General features: G+C 38.5%; 1 long non-coding RNA gene across 1 annotated transcript; it reads left to right on the top strand.

The window, feature by feature from the left end:
* The first annotated feature begins 288 nt into the window (after positions 1-288).
* Positions 289-5,759, top strand: LOC147180050 (uncharacterized). The gene is made up of 2 exons (XR_015094064.1): positions 289-1,808; positions 4,709-5,759. It is a non-coding gene; the product is annotated as an uncharacterized LOC147180050 (long non-coding RNA).
* Positions 5,760-17,810: the final 12,051 nt, after the last annotated feature.

Raw genomic sequence — 17,810 nt, 5'->3', positions numbered from 1 at the left:
TTTTTGTGACTCATTTGAACTGCGTTTCACAATGTGGTCTCCCCTCTCTCTGAGCTACTACCGGATGCTGTTATTTACAAAGAATGCTTCATCTTCATGGAATCTAAATCTAATCTAAATATGTGGTTTTGAGCTGCTAATTTGTGGTTTACATTGCTGGGATGCTCATTTGCTCATGTGTGACAGGTGAGTTCTCTCTTTCATATAAAAAGCCCACTCTGACATCATGCCATCATTCCTGGTAAGTCAACATTCAGTTTGCTGGAGTTGTGAGGCAAGTTGGGAAAATGCAGGCATGTCAGATCAAATTGATGAGTTATTAACATTGTTTTTTAGTTTTAAATTATATTTTAGCCGTTTATAATTATGTTAACTCAGTATGGCTGAATGAATAGACCTATATTCTTATCTGTGTTACTTTCATGAGAAAGAGCAACGGGTCTGTCTATTCATTCTGTAATCTAAAAGGGAGGTTTCCGGGGCTATGTCACCTAGGGAGTCAGGCTCATTATTTCTGTATTCTTTTAATCTGATTTATACCCATGGGAACGGATTCTCTTGTATCCAGTTGTAAACAGGTGTGTTGTGGGCTGACCTTTTTCTGAACCCTTTTTGTGAATAAATAACGATGTGAGCTGGAGAGAGAGAGCCACATCAGGACAGAGACATCGCTTGGGTGAATTTGTCAATGTGGACCAGAAGCTTCTGGTAATTAAATCTTTGCAAAGGAACTCCTTCAACAGAATCTCACCATTCAGTTAATTGAACACGCAAAGAGTACAATACTTAATATTGTCTACTCTATCAAATGGTGACCACCGACGCTGAATTATAACGAATGGTCTCCTCCGTTGAACCAAACGGATGGTGTTGTTGACGATTGAGCAGGCTGCGGCGTTCCCTGACGGGCGGAATTTCTGGCGCCATATTAATTCCGGTAAGTGGAGATCTTTATCCACGTAGAAGAAATTTTGTCTGTCTGGTCCGCTGCAGCTGGTTTTTTCGTCTTGCAAAATTATCTAAATTTTAAAAGAGATCTGTGTGAACGAGTTGTAGTTTGATGTTGTGAGTTGTGATAATTCCGACGATATTGAACTACACACGTCGTGAGGCGGTGCATTGAAGTGCAGCCTGTAGATTATAGTATTGCGCTTTTGCTTTGGCAGTTTTTGGCCGATTTGAGGACTAAGTAACATAATTGTTCATGGCTCTTGGTGTGAAACGTCCTAAACACGTAATATTTTTTTTTTGTTTGAAAAAGCGCCTGTTTGAAATTGAACAGTATTGAGGGTCCAGGTTGATTACAGTAATAATTGGATTTGTGTTACTGTATTTGCAATCGAGAGATTACGTGTAACTTTTATTTTTTTGGCGCTTTTATTGTGGTTTGAGGTCAGGATTCCCGTTTGAATTTCTTTTGTTCCACGGTTGAGTTCGTTAGCACGTGATAAATTTCATTATTTAATAAAGCGCCTTGCAGAAATTTTGCAATAAAGGGAGAACAGTTTAGCTCAGCGGGATTGGGTAACCGCTGTGTATAAACGAGAGGTCACGTGATTCTTATGTGTGTCTGTGTGTGGCCATATGTGTTAACATATTGAACTATTAATATTGAAAGTGAGACGTCACTGTATTGAATCCGGAAGTAAACATAAAAACTACAAACAAAAATGGAGCCGATTTCGACCCGGATACAGAATGGTTTGTCCTGAATGCGCTTCCGGTTCAGCGAAAAATAAAAGCGTCGATGAACAATGAAAAAACGAACTATGGATCGATTGTATACAAAGCTTTCGCTGGACGAAATGGTATGTCAGACTTTTGTATTTTCTTTGTTGGTAATGTAAAAAGGCTGAATCTGATGCTAAAATGACTCCAGCATTTGTGGAGCAGTTTACGGATGGGTTGTTCAAAGTTACCAGTTTACTGAAATCACCGTATAAAACTGCAGTTTAAATGCTATAAGATTTGTAGACAACGAATTGAAGGAATAACACCGTTTATTTTATTTTTTTATATTGACTGAAGAGTGTGCGTATGCATTTGAGTGTGTGACCTAGCTTCTAAAAAAAGGTGGGGGTTTGTAAGTGAGAAGTGTGCATATGGGGATTTTGTTTTTTGTTTTTTTAATATTTTAACTAAGTTTGGTGTTGTTTTGTGTGAGATGATACTGTTGTGATAGTGGCGTTTGTTTTATTAATGGGAATATGATAAAATAGGTTTTGCGATTTATAATGTTAAGATTCCTCCCCCCCCCTTTCCCCCGTTTCTAGGTTAGAAAAAAAGGTGGGGGCTGAGCTGTGCGCTGTGAGCATAATGTGTCCTCGTAATGGGACTCTTTTTTTGTCAAAATGGTAAGAGAGGAATGATAAACAATATAAAATAAGTAATAGTATTTGACTGAGCTAATAAATCTTTACATTTTAATGATTGATGACGATGGTTAATTTGTTAACTTTCCCTTTTCGGGACAAATGAATAAAGAGTAAGTTATAAAATAATGGCATTTTGTTTGAGAGTTGATATAATTATGCCTACATCTTTATAGCTGTGGCTGGAAATAAGATAGTTGAATAAAGACATGTTGATAATGATTTTTAATATTTGTTTTTTCTCTGAGTGTGTCATTTCAGAAACTGATGTTTGAGTTCCAAGGCAGATGAGGGTTTGATGGCCTTCACTGATTACAAACTGCGAACGGGATGCGCCCCAGCTGCTGATACGTTGTATGGCTAGTAGCTATTTGAAGGGGTATTGAAAAAAAAAAGAAAAGAGAAATGAATAAAGAGGCTGTGTTTTTTACGAAACATTTTTGAGAAAGCAGGGAGTGAACTGTCTTGCTATGATCCCATATCCTCAGTCTGGCATTTTTAAAGCATTGTATCAACGAATGTGCATTTTTTGATCAGGTGAGCTCTCAGAAAGACTGTGTGTCATCGGATCCACATTGCAGACAGCGTCTGAATGGATGTGGCAGAGGTCAAAGGTCAAGAGCCGCAGAGCAACAGTCTTCTCGTCCTGTGCCTAAGAAAAACATGATGTTCAAATTCCTCGATGCCCAGTGACTGTGTATACGCCTCATTCTAGTGACTTCTCCCCTATGGCTGTTTTGCATCCAGAGGAAATCTAAATGCCTGCTCTGAACATTGCTGCCACAAACAGCCGCCATGCTGGCCAGGACTGAACATTGACAACAGCTGCCGTCCTGCCTTTTGCTGGGGGTCTGGACAAAGAAAGTTGGTGGTCGGAATGAGATGTGATCCATTCAGTAAAATGCTACATGGTGATTGCAAGGCATTTTTAATGTGTTGAGGGGGAGCTGTGATCTATAGCAAGATATTTCAGGAAATTGAGAAAATTTATTTCAATCTATAGCCTATTAAATTTTTGCCTATATTTTTGGGAGAATCAGTTTCTGAATTGGTACAATGGGAATTTTATTAATATGTTATGATATGATATATTTTTATTTTCCCCGTGAGGAACTTTTTTGGACTTCGTCCAGCTGCAGCTATAGTATAAAATAAATAATAGAATAGAATAAGTAGTAACGAGTAAAAGACTAACTAAGAGTTTGATGGCTAAATTAGATTTTTTTTTTTTTTTAACAGCACTGTGATTTATAAATCCCAGAAATATTTTGTGTGCTGTGTTTTTTATGAGCCCCGCTAATATGTGAAAGATTAGCAGTTTGAAGGTGATTTTATCCTCCGCCCCACTAATCTATAAAAGAGGTGAGGTTGATTGGTAGTTTAAATAATTTTCGGGACTCTAGGAGAATTAGAGTAATATGGTTACCTCTATTTTTATGGCCCCAAAGTCATCATATATTAGTGTCTTAAGTTGTATCTGCTTATGTTTAGTTTTATAGTGTTTTGTAGCTCTTTTGTTTATCTCATAGCCTGATTTAGAGGGTTGAGTTATTTATGACGTTTTTTGAGTCATGAGGTCTCTATTTTGTCCTCCCTTTATCTTGACGTGTTTGAAAAAATCAGTGGATCTTTGTCAAATGAGGGAGTTTATGTTTAAGAATTTAACTAATGTAGACGAGTTAGAAAATTAAAATCAAACTTAAAAATGAAATTAAAAAGGTTGTGGGGTATCGGCCTACACTCCAATTGACAGGATGAGTTTGAAATCTATCAGAGGAAATCGATCGCAAAGTAAGTCTGAAGCAAGCAAGGACAATAATGCATATTCGCCGAATGAAGGTAATTATATTATATTATATCTTTTATCTCAGAATCACATTTGAAAAATGTAATGTTTGGAGCCCAGTGTTTGCAAAAGAGTATAGATAATATGAATATATGTGAGTTTTTCCCAGCATGCCAGGATTCGGCCGGTCATGGGATTCTGGGAAGAGAATAAGATATGAAAGGCACAGTTATGCAAATTTAGAACAAATTTAGTCATGGTAAAAAATTACCTATTATTGAACAAAACCTATTTGAAAGATAAATATTTACAAGCTCTGTCTTATATTAATGAATGAGCGAATGTCATTCAACTCAATCAAGGGCTGGGCTCTATTTTAATGTCAAAAAAAAAAAATAGATCTTTTCCTGTTCCAATAGCACAGGACCTACGGATCTTAATCAAATAACATTTATTAATCCCAACTAACAAAAACTATCAGGGTTTTTTCCTCCAAATAAAATTTATGTGAGTTTATGAGAAACTAAAAATGAAAAGTTTTTGCACTCAGGAGAACGGCCCCAGGGGGTTGGTGAGGAAATCTTGTTCAGTTCTCTGCACAGAGAAAATGCCACATCTGGTCTACAAGGCTTCCGGAGACGTGCCAGGCTCGGCCATCTCATCAACTGATGCTCTCAGGTTGAAAGGAGAGACGAAATTCCACAACTGGAGCATCAATCTTATCACCTCCGACCTGGAGCCACGTCAGCTGAATCCGTGCCCGGTTCCGGAGCTGCCGTTTGAGGACATCAGTCAACGGATCAAGAGCAAGTGCCTTTTCTTGGGCAATCATTCCTTTGATCAGTCACATTTTGGGCAGAATAATCCCAGGTGACAAATCGAAGAATTTGGGTAGTCTACCCCAAATTCTTAAAGAAGAGACGAACTATTGCGACACTCTTTTCATTAAAAAAAAAATACCTTCAAAGAACTTCATCACAAGATGGCTTCAAAGAACACATATTCGTCTGCCGATACATTGCGACACTTTTCAATGAACAACATTTTATGTTAAGCCTCACATATGCTATGCTTATTCCACTAAAAATCTTTTAAATGTATCAAATTGTTTTTTAATGTCATATGATTGCTAAATTACCTCCTCTTTTGCTAAAGGGATGTTTTAAGGATAATTATTTTTATCACACAACCATTGAAAAAAAATGTTTTAATGTGTTGAGCTCTCAAGAGCTCAAATGAGGGAATGATGAGTTATTAACATTGTTTTTTAGTTTTAAATTATATTTTAGCCGTTTATAATTATGTTAACTCAGTATGGCTGAATGAATAGACCTATATTCTTATCTGTGTTACTTTCATGAGAAAGAGCAACGGGTCTGTCTATTCATTCTGTAATCTAAAAGGGAGGTTTCCGGGGCTATGTCACCTAGGGAGTCAGGCTCATTATTTCTGTATTCTTTTAATCTGATTTATACCCATGGGAACGGATTCTCTTGTATCCAGTTGTAAACAGGTGTGTTGTGGGCTGACCTTTTTCTGAACCCTTTTTGTGAATAAATAACGATGTGAGCTGGAGAGAGAGAGCCACATCAGGACAGAGACATCGCTTGGGTGAATTTGTCAATGTGGACCAGAAGCTTCTGGTAATTAAATCTTTGCAAAGGAACTCCTTCAACAGAATCTCACCATTCAGTTAATTGAACACGCAAAGAGTACAATACTTAATATTGTCTACTCTATCAAAATGAACCTCATGCTTTTTAGCAGTGAGTGAGCAACCATTCCTGAGGCACAAATGTTTCATGTAGACCTATTGAACTTCCTCACAATCTCACGGCACGGTGACACAGTCAAGTTAGTTTTTAGTCACAAAGCAGAAAACTAATCATTAAACAAGATCTTCTTGAAGACTGAATAGGACATGCATATTTCCTAATTTGAAGAAAATAAACCCATCTGACAAAGAAGTATTTTTGCATTTTGGCAACCGCTTTGACTTGTCTGGATTGTTTGTTCCCTTGTGGGTGATAGTCATCATCTTGCAGAAGATCCCCTTGAAAATAGATCTTCTGTTCTGATCTATGCAAATCACAGGCTTTGTTGATTTTTTTTGTCTTTTCCTGTAATTGTGTTATGACGTCAGCCTAATTGAATCTCTTTATTCTTCTTCATTATTACACTGTAGATAGTTCCCACAAAGTCAGCCGGTGGGCGTGTCCAGCTTCCTTCCACCATATTGCTTGGAGTGTCACGGCTAGAAGCCTAGACAATAGTATAAACAACGCTTATTAAAACGGCTAAATTGACGGCAATGACTGAGCACGCAAAAGTCCTCTTTGTATCGGGAAAGCTTACAGGCAAAGGAACGCCAGTGGTATACCGCAAACATTTTAATGATTCATATACCTACACATTGAAGAAGGAAGATCTGGTGAACGGTGCAAAACGCCAGCCTCTGGTCACATGTATCATGAACACTGTGAACTACCTTATAAATGCAAAGAGTACGTATACCTTTGAACAACTAAAGGCATATACATCAATGGAGGCAACAACCAGCTGTGTTGTGGATGGGTGCGCAAAATGCAAAGCATGACCGTGAACTCCAATGTGTTGATAGTGATGTCAAAGCTACCTTATGCACTTATGGAATATACAGTTGTGCTCATTAAAATACCCTGGCATAATGTTTTTGCATGTGTGCGCGCTATTTTATAGAGGATATGGATGATAAAAGAAAAGCCCTTTTTTTCCCCCCACTCGTGGTAAATAGTTGTGTGCAGCCATTTATTGTAAGGGGGCGGGGGTACTGTTTACTACTGTGGGGTTTTAGCTTGCAGGCGCTAGACTGGACAGGAACGGACTAAGACAATATGCACAATGTAAACATGCTTAGTCACAATTAACCTGTGATGAAGTGATCTGAACAGATCTTGGAGTATTTCGTGGGTTCATCCTTTCTGTTGATACTAGCTAACCACGGTCTGTGACGTGATCACTGAGGGATTTAGCGATATATGTCAAGTCAAGTCTAGTTTATTTATATAGTCCTTAATCACACAAGAGTCTCAAAGTATTTCACATGCCCGAAGTTGACAAACATCAACAACATCCCCTAATCGAACCACAAGAGAGAAAAAAGAAAAAAGGAAAAAAAAAAGAGAAACCTTGAGAATGGACCGCAAATGTGGTAATCCCACTTCCAAGATGACTAAGTGCCAAATGGGCAAAAATGTACATAGTTTGTGATACTAAACATTATTAACGAGAAAAGTGCGAAAGTCCATTGAAGAAATTGAAGCACAGCAAGAAGACATCAAAGAAGCGGGTCCTCATCCAAATCCAGCCCAGTTGGTCGGAGCAGCTATCTCTATGGCGGCAACTTCAAGGTGATGGTCACCCAGCCACCCACAACACCACCCACCCCCCCAACCAAGCCCCCCCCTTCCCGACCCCACCCTCACCAACCGCCAGCCCCCCCAGACCCCGACCGTCATTATTAACATCATGTGCTCGAAACAACCATGATTTCGGTTGTGAAAAGGAACCTTTGTTGAAATTTACAAGCGAGCACCGTGCCAACTGCTAGGAAACCAAACCGAACAACATGGAGACGCACAACGTGATGACGTCACACGGGAACTATCTATTCTCTGTGATAGGTAGGACAAACGGTTCCGATAATAAATGGATGGACGATGGTTATTATTGGCAGGTTTTTATTGCTGGCAGAACAAGTGATGTATCATGTGGGCTCATTTAGTAGCTTGGAGGTACAAGTGGTGCATCCAGAACAACTTTTGCAGCTGGAGGTTCTCATCTTGTGATCATGCAATGACTAACAGATGAGCAAAACAGATTTTGATAGTGAGAGCAGAGCAGGAGGATTTATCCTGACCGAGATTTGGATTTTGGGCCCAGGTGTTTGAGAGAGAGAGAGACGAGAGAGAGAGAGAGAGAGAGAGAGAGAGAGAGAGAGAGAGAGAGAGAGAGAGAGAGAGAGAGAGAGAGAGAGACAGAGAGAGAGAGAGAGTACAGTACGTGAGGCTCCATAGAACATTCATTTGAACACGGCCTCATTCAAACAGCACACCGTTTCATCAGCTTTCGGTCATCTTTTTGTTGTCTATTTTTTAAAAATGAGACATAGCGTATTAATGAACTTTTACAAATGTAAATATGTATGGGATTATAGCCTTTTGACTAATTTGCAAGATGGTGTCCAAAGTGAAGAGAGGAGAGAGTAAAAGCAAATCAAACGAAGATGTTTTAGTATTGTTTTTTGTTTTTTTTTGCACATACCTGTCCACTCCAATTGGGCGTCCTTCAGTTTCTATACTTTTAACAGATCCTTGTTGGACAGGTTTGGATCAATACCAGCTTTCCATGCTTACTGTCCATGGAATTTATACATTCCCACATCTGTTCTAGGTTTTATTGGTCTGCTTTTTGACTTTAAAGAGGGAGTCACAGGGGCATCATTGTCTGTATAGTGCTCAGGACAGCAATCAGAACATGGACAGAATCTGTTCACTATTTAGTGTGTCTTCTCAAGAAATACCAATATGTCAAGGATAAATATATACTCGAGACATATGAGCGAGCTTTTGCCAGAATGAACTTACATTTTGTACCTTTTGGTGAAATTACTGTATTCCCAGCAGGCACGTTTTGTTCCGAAGAATGTGGTATAAATATTGAGGAATGTTTTTCATCACCACATTCGCCCCAACATTTTGCATTCTAAGACACAAATAGAAGGTCTCGGATTTCCTCAATTTTGCCACCTCATATGTCATCAGTTAAAGAGCTTAATATGGAAAATGAATGAGACACCCATTACAGATAAACAGACAAACAAGCCAAAGGGTGAATGAAGTAAAGTAAAGAGTACGGCCTACCATCTTGTGCCATCGTTGAAAACAACACTAGAGTTCTTCTTGCCAAAGACACTTTTCAATTTTATTGGAATTTTATTGTGCCATCGTTGAAAACAACACTAGAGTTCTTCTTGCCAAAGACACTTTTCAATTTTATTGGAATTTTATTCCTGTATTTTTTTTATTTTTTTTTTTACAAATCCAACCAGGTTTGCAATAATAGACAAGATAAGACAAGTATTCCCAAACCTTTATTGGTATTTTACACTTGAAAATCTCAACACAACAGAAAACAAATAATATCAATTCTGAAATAATGCTGTTCTTGTCTCAATATACTAGCAAATTTGCTGACTTTGTGTGAACAAAACTGATATATTCACAGAAAGACATTATTTACATTGTGTTGTATAAACGGTGTAACCCATATGGAAAGTACAGTTAAACTTTACTATTGAGTGCTATTTTGTCTTTACGGTTATTTATTTTTATTTTAACGCCTTGAATCTTGAATGTGAATTGTTTTTGAAGTGACTGTTATGGTTTTAAGTATCCACAAGATGGCACTTTATGCCAATACGGTGATATGCGCATTGCATGCTGGGAAAGACAGGAAAAAGCTTGACGCTAACAAACTACGATACAGTCGAGAGAAAAACTGAGAACATTTTTCTAAAGAAAAGTTTTTGTAGTCCATACACTTGTTAAGTCGTTGATGGAAAGTTCCAGACTACTCTGCTTTTGATACTGAGTTGCTCCTGTGAGTATAACTTTTAGCATGCTACGTTGCTAATGCTAGCGGCCGTGTAACTTTTCTGGGTATGTTTATGATTCCAAAGTCTTGAAATGTTTTATTTGTCATTTAAGACAAATCGAAGTAAGCTATAAATGTACAGCAACATTTTGTTTCTTACATTTAGTTTAAGTTTTGTTTTTCTTTTCTGACTTTTGTAACGCATCTATCTCTGTATGAGAACTTCTCATTTTAACTGCGTCATTTCTGGATGCCATGTCTAATGCCGGATGGTTAGAAATGCCGAGTGAGTAAGGTGAAGTTGTGATTTGTACTCATTTGACAGCTTTTTTTTATTTTTAATTTACATTATGCATTCATGTTGGGGTAATTACACAAATTGCTTCAAAGTCATGTGAATGGGAAAATAGACTGTTTATTAGATAGATATCATTATCCTTTAAATTGTGTAACATGTTTTATAAATACTTTGAATGACACATTGATATCTCAATAGTTTATCATTTATTTTGTGACCAGTATTTGAAGTTACACTTTGGTTAAGAGAAATATAATACTGTACAGTAATTCATGATTGTATTATTAATTTCAATTCCTGACATGGCAGATTGGTTCTATTGCTGGACCGACATTCGCGGGACAGTGTTGATTCCACCCAGATTCTCTGTCTGATGCAAGGCAGAGCTACAAAGAATCTTAAAGCTTCATCTTCATCTTCATGGAGATTCACGCCTGGACCCAGATAAGCTCGAAACTGCGCAGCAACACATACAAAACACATACATACTACCCAGGTAGCACACATACACACTAAACAAATGGACAAACATGATGTTAATTGTGCAGAGTAAAGCTGTGTACAGCAGAAAGCTGTGAAGGGACCCAGTATTTCCTCTAGGATTTTTTTTTCAGCATTGGGGACAGGCCAACTTTGGGCTGTGAAAAATCGTTAGATTTTTTGTTTCCCACGTCGTGCCCAGAGTGGCGGGGCCCGACCGAAATTAATTCGTCAAGGGAGTGGGGTCGGTGGTGTCTGCGGGGCTCTACACTAACTTTTAAACTAATGTTTTCAGTTGGTCGCACTGCACAGGATTTGGTCGCACCATTTTTGGGGAGGTGCAGCATGGCCATATTTGCTGGTGTACAATCGTCTCAATTTGCATACCGCAGTTTCATTTGACGTAAAGCTTGACAGTGACTCAAGATGTATTTGCAAGATATTTTACTGTAACAAGAACTGTCTGCATGCAACAAACAGCGGCTGGCAAAACAAGTCAATTATTTTATGTAACTTATGTAAGAAGGAAAAGGAAACAATGCTTTTCTTTATGTGAACATTATTTTGTTCAACACAGGGTCCAGCTCTTATCGTGAGGCCTTCCAACCATTTCCCCCTTGGGAAAACCACACAATTGTCATTGAAGCTCAGATGACTGATGAAAATAAAACTGCTATTGTATAACTCTGAATATTATTATTATTGTTCAGTGTTTGCCTGCTGTTGAAAGGGGGCTAATGTAACGGCATTCCAGTTTTTTAAAATAAGAATTATGTATAAGAAAGGAACGTTTATTCTTTATGAATAGGGAATGGATGGAAGCCTAGTTATTAGGTTAGGTGTTGTAAACATAAGTGACTAGATGTACCATTGATTGTAATTAGGTAAAATAGCAAAGGGATTTGACCCCCATCATTCCTCTTGATATATGTCAGCTTTTATAGATCGATAGAAAACCCACATTGTTGTCATATTTGCAATTGTTAACGTTTAATGCATTGACGGACTTCTTTCTGTGTGAGAATGAAATGTCCGACTGCAAATGAATGCATCGCACGTTTTGCAAGACGTTTACATTCCATTAGCGGCTAACTGCTAACGCCGGAGTTTTGTGCCAGCCGTATCATAAAATGACAGCGTCATTAAATAGCGGTTTCTTGGTGTCCTTAATTAGCGATTGAATATGATTTCAGGATGGCGTTGTGTTGATCTTGGTCGTCGAGAGTTGCTCCACCACACGGGAGAAAAAAGAAACGGCCACGAAATACCGTGGACCGTAACAATGAGTCAAGTTAGAAGACACTATTTCCATTTCTATATCCATTTCAAAGTAAAAGCCAACCAACCCTATTGCATTGATGTTCACGTATTAGTTGGTAGCCATTTATTTTGGTTGGCCTTCAGCAGGCAGCGGCGGTGGCTATCTTGACTCGTCCTCGCACTTGGTCCGAACGAGTTATGGCTCAAAGATCTGTTGCACTACTACATTGATTAAAATCAGAGATGGGAAGTAACAAAGTACAAATACTTGTACTTGAGTAGTTTTTTCCCAGTACTTTGTAATTCACTGAGTATTTATTTGTTAGAATATTTTTTACTTTTATCCGTTACATTTTAAAAACAGTATCTGTACTTTTTACTCGTTACTTTTGTTTTATTTGCATGGCAACGATTAAAAAGTGACGGCAGCTTTTTCACTTCTATGTTCCTGGCTCGGTCAATCATATGAAGCGTTACACACGGTCTCCGACATCCCCGCATGTGATAGGCTCTATCTCAACCAATGAGATAACGTTATGGAGAGTGTCTTAAGTTGAAACAAAACTGTCAACATTATGGACTCGACTCACTAGCTGCATGATCTACAGTCCTTTTAATGGTGACAGACTAACCTGAACTGACTGAAGTTTTAAAGCAAGGCCTGGCTTATGAATTCCGTAACCCACATGTGGGTTGCAGAAATGATAAATTACAGATATAAGAACATTTCTAAATTCAAGCACCGAAAAACAAAAAGGAGAGACACTACTACGGCGCTAAAAAGGAAATAATGCTTGTCAAGCGAGAGTCCAAATGCGTGATACCTCCTACGGTTTAATCACGACTGACTAATGAATCCCAGCTAAATAGAACTTCAAAAACATTTTGTTTTTAGGTCTTTACTTTGATAAACAAGCCAAAGCAAGGAACATGAAAACTCCATGCTGTGCTTTTTTTTGGTATGATTCAATGGAGAAGCGCTTCACAGTATTGTGTAAAATCAAGTAAGTTAAAATAATAATTATAATAATGTGCTGCAATGTATGTATGTATATTTGCATGTACTGTACGTATTTTTCCAAATTATGTCATACTATATTATGTAGAGCAGTCCAGCCTGTTTTCTATGTCGAGAGATCAGTTTAATAAACTGATCTCACTCAATTGTGCAGTTGACGGTTGGCAAAATCACAACTGTGGTTCTCACGTCACTTTGTCTCACAGACCAAAAACTGCTCAACTCGGAATTTCATTTCATACAAAGTGCTGTACATGGAGTAAAAATCAGTCATGGAATAAAACAAACCATATAAATGAATAATTATGTTAAGTGGGTAAATGAATACGTCAAATAACACAAGTAGGTCAGTAAATAAGTAAATAAGTAAATCAAACAAATAATAAATTAATAACAAAATACAGCAGGTACCATAAAATATTGAAACAATCATGAGTCTCATGCCGAGTCAAACGCCAAAGAACAAAAATGTGTTTTAAGAGTGGGTAGAGAGGGAGGTTGCCCAATATTTAACGGAAGGTCATTCCAAAATCCATGGGGAGAGATTTACAAAATGAGTTCAATGTGGCCAAGGCTCCTGCGTCACTTTCTTCTGTCTGCACACTGTCTTTCATATCCGCACGTAAAGAAATATTGATAGGCTACATGCTTTTTTGCTCTTCATAGTTTAAGAAAATAGATGATCACCAAATGTCACTTTTATGTACAAAATGCCATTACAACGGGCATAATTAATAACATTATTCTAATAACATTATTATTGTCTCGCCCGCCTCGGCAAACTCTGTTGCCGCTTCCCACATGGCCGTCCTTCCACGGAGGCTACTGGCTAGCCACTCGCGAAAGCAGCGAGGCAGGCCCCGATCGAGCGGCGATTGGACCTTCGCAAAAGAAAGAGCAAAGGTCCCCGCTTGTCTGGCGGTGAGACCAACCAGCCCCCGCTCTATCTCGTCCCGACGGCGGCGAGGCAGCGAGCCGGCTTTTGCGAGTTGGCGACGCGGAGCCCGCCTTTCTGCCAAATGGCTTCCGATGTTCCCCCAGTGCAATTTTGACTGACATTGGCTGCGCCAACGTAGCAAAGGGGAAATATTATTTACCTCACCATGAATTTGCGCATGCTCTGGAGATAAGCCTCTCAGGGATGTGATTTTTCCGCTAATTCGCGGAATTCCGCTTTTTTTTATCTCCAAAAATAAAATGTTACAATTTTTTAAGTGATAAAAAATCCGATTTCGTCTCAACAGTGTTCCATTTTAGTGTTTCCGTAACTGAAATGAAACTGATCTTGCGATTGGCTGAAGTCTCCGTGTTGACCAATAAACGCGCTTGTTATAAAGGCATAGGCGTATGCCAGTGTTTGTTGACCAATAAACGCGCTTGTTATAAAGGCATAGGAGTGTGCCATTGTTAATTTCTCAGACGTTTTTGCCGGGTGTTTAAAGAAAGATGTCCGCGATCGAACGCAAAGATGCTCCGCGAGTTAAGGAAATTGACAAGATCGTAAAAAACAAGTTTCGATGGGACTGGTTAGAGAAGGATATATCTACAAATGTTGGAAAGAAGACTGTGACGAATTTGTTCAGTGACTTTATTCGGAAGATCGATCGTGCCGGGAAAGCGCTTTGCATTTGGTGCCGTGATACCGTTGACGATGGTGCGAGAGGTTTCAAAGCTCTCGAAAGTCACGTAAAGAGCAAAAAACACGTGAAAGAACTCCAGTCAAGAACAAATTATTCCATCGCTGGAAGTTTCGGTGCCCAAACGAAAACTCCAAAACTTTACGGCCTCCATCCCTTATTGACATCACAATCGGAAGCGGTAATAGAGAGACGTGATCCACCCCAACAACATGTACCAGTTGCTGACAGAGTCGTGAATTTTGAGGTCGGTGGTAAACGTTTCAAATTTTCGAAAATATTATAACGTAATAAAAATGGCCATAAATATTTAACATGGTTAATCATTGACACAAACTCAAATGAATGCTGCATGTTTGCACTTTTCAGCTTTCAATATGTTGACTGTCTTGATGTATGCACTTACAGAGATGATCTTAGTCAATCCGAATGCATGATTGTGTTTTTACCAGAGCTTGCTGCATGAGGTATTTTATGTTTTTGTTATGCATTATGTATTAAATTAAGAATGATTGATTAAATGATTTATTGCATGGTAAATATATATGATGATATTCTCAGTGATAGTTTTTAAAAGCAAAGGCAGTCCAATGTTTTTGAATGTGACTGATTTTGAGTTGACTAAAACTGCAATTTTATATGGGATAGTTCAATATACATTGAAAATTTATGCTGTTGTTTTGTCTATTTCTTTGTCATCTGAGTGCATTGAAAGTACTCAAAAACACGGAAAACCCATGAGCTCTGGACCTAACTGAGTGCCCGCGGCCCCCAGACCCCCGGCTAAATATTCAGATAATTTCACTTTGGTCAAATCACATCCCTGGCCTCTGTGTATCAAGGTGTGGATCGGGACTATTTTGACAGATACCAGATCCATTTTTCCCCCAATATCTGGGCTAATACCCAATCCATGTATCAGATCGCAGCATCCTTACTGCGGATGTGACGTCGTGTGCATTGTTTACGTGACGAAGGGAGCGTGTATTTCCATTTTCCGTAAACAGGTGGCAGTAGCGATTTGAAATTGATTTTCTGCGTTCATTAGCTGTAAACTTGAAAGCTGATTCAATATAAGGAAGGAAATGCCTGCTTCTATTGATCCCTCTCCAGCAAATGGACATAAAGTTAGTTTTACTTTTTGAAACGTTCCATTTAAATTGCTTCAACCCAGGCTTTACAACTAACACTACTACTTTTTTTTAATTGTATTTTTTAATGCTTTATTGAACAACGTGCACAACCAACAACGGACAATGCAAAAGTCACATCAGAGAAGTGCAAGTTCGAACACTGTAAATGAAGAGAAACTGTCCTTATGATAGTCTAGTCTAGTGTTTTCTATAAAACCCGTCGGTGTTATTTGTCCATTTTTTGGCTTTTTTATGTTTTTCTGTGTTTCATCAAAGAAAAAGCATTTGAAAAAAATACACTAGGGACCTGACATTTCACCAGGATTGTTAAAAAATGTAGAAGTTCAAAATGGCGCCATGCTGCAATTTATAATTATTGCAAACAGGAGGGAGAGATTCACTCGAAATTCTTGTAATAATGCCCGATTTTGGCTCATTGACTCCCGTTATAAATCACAGTTTTTGATATGCTGTAAACCTAATGTGTTATAATACATTTTCCGTGATTACTGATTCAATCGCTTCTTTGACGAGTCATAAACATGAAAATAGAGGAATTTGTGTGTTGAGAGTGTTAACACCCAACATCCACTAGGTGGCGCTACAGGCTAAAATGAATTTGTTTGTGCAAAGCCCGCTGCATATTGGTCAAAATGAATGTGATAAAAACGGTTGGCATTACAAAAAAGTTTGGTGTTGATGTGTCTGAGCTCACTTTCAGTCTATTTGGGCATGCATATTTGCAGGTGTGCACAAGAAAATACAAAGGTACTGCCCACAAATGCAAAAAAAATGCACTTGTTTATTGTTATTGTTTGAATTTCAACTCTTACTGGTTGGGTGTTGGAATTTCTAATTTTTTAGGTAGTTGTTCTCGCAATGATCACTACTTCGCATTTCTTTCACCACAACTCGTAGCAATGGCTAGAAAGATGGTATTGGAGGGCGCGATTCGGCTCGTTTAAAAAGTACTAATTCCGAAGAAGAATTTTATTCGGACGCTAGTTCGGAGAGCTCGGAAGAGGTTGAAGAGTCTACTCTCGGACTTTGAATGCCGGAGGAGGAAGAGGTGTGGGAAGTGGACGCAGATGATCGCGGAGGTGAGAGTGAGAGGGGGGTCGGGGGGGTCGTCGGAGATGAACACGACGGGGAGGCAGAGGATGATGAAAATGACGGCGATCAGGGCAAAGAAATTAGTGAGTGTCTCTCAAAAAATAAAAAACTATTATGGTCTCCTACTCACGAAGTGGCCACACATAATTTTTCCCATCCCGTTCCTACGCAGTAGCCAGAGTCAGCAGCCCTGAAACTGCGTTAGATTTATTTTCCAACTAGGGCATCATACAGCGAACCATAAGAAAAGCTTCAAGCGGCTTGAGGAACTAGGCAAGGCTCTAATTTGGCCTGAAATTTTGAAACGGGAAGCAAAGCCTTCTGCTGAAGGCTTGGTGGAGCAGGTGGAGCATGCAGAGCAGCGTGCTGGACCCCCGTCTAAGCGCAAACAATGTGGCCTTTGCACAAAGCCACTTCGGGCTTCAAACGTTTTGCGCAAAATGTGGAACTTACATTTGCAAAAAACACATCAATACCCATTGCATGAAATGTTAAATGAAAAAAAAAGTAGTTCTGGTGTTTAGCTAGTAGTAGTTCTTCGTTTCAGTAACTGGTGTTTCATGTTCATGAATTCTGCATATTTGTTCTAAAGTGTTACTCATAAATTCTGTCAGCAAAATCAGTTATTGTGACTTTATCTTCTTATTCTAAAGAAAAAATCTCTCAAAATATCGACTTATTGACTTATTCAAGGATCTAATTATGTCATATGAAATATTTTACTTTGATTTATATCTATCCATAATATATATATACAGCATAATACTGCTATTATTGTCCAGAAGGGGCATTAAAAAAAACTATATATGTATAGATAGGTCTGAAGCCACTGAACATTTTGAGCGGTTGAAAGTGAAAAAACTTTTTCATAAATGACTTAGTTATCCCACTTCAAAGGAAAAGCCTGATTTGGGACAAAATTACAAGAATTTTATGCTATTCAGAAAAATGCCATTGTGTAAAAACTGGGCATGCATAAAAAAATTATATTGTTCTGACTTATGGACTTGTTTGAGCCTCTAACTATGTCATATGAAATATTCAAATTAGTCTTTTATTTTATATATATATATACAGCA

Source organism: Leptonotus elevatus, chromosome 2 (assembly GCF_054856555.1).
Source record: "Leptonotus elevatus isolate MCC_2025b chromosome 2, RoL_Lele_1.0, whole genome shotgun sequence".
Classification (NCBI taxonomy): Eukaryota; Metazoa; Chordata; class Actinopteri; order Syngnathiformes; family Syngnathidae; genus Leptonotus; species Leptonotus elevatus.
This window is presented reverse-complemented; position numbering and strand designations above follow the sequence as displayed.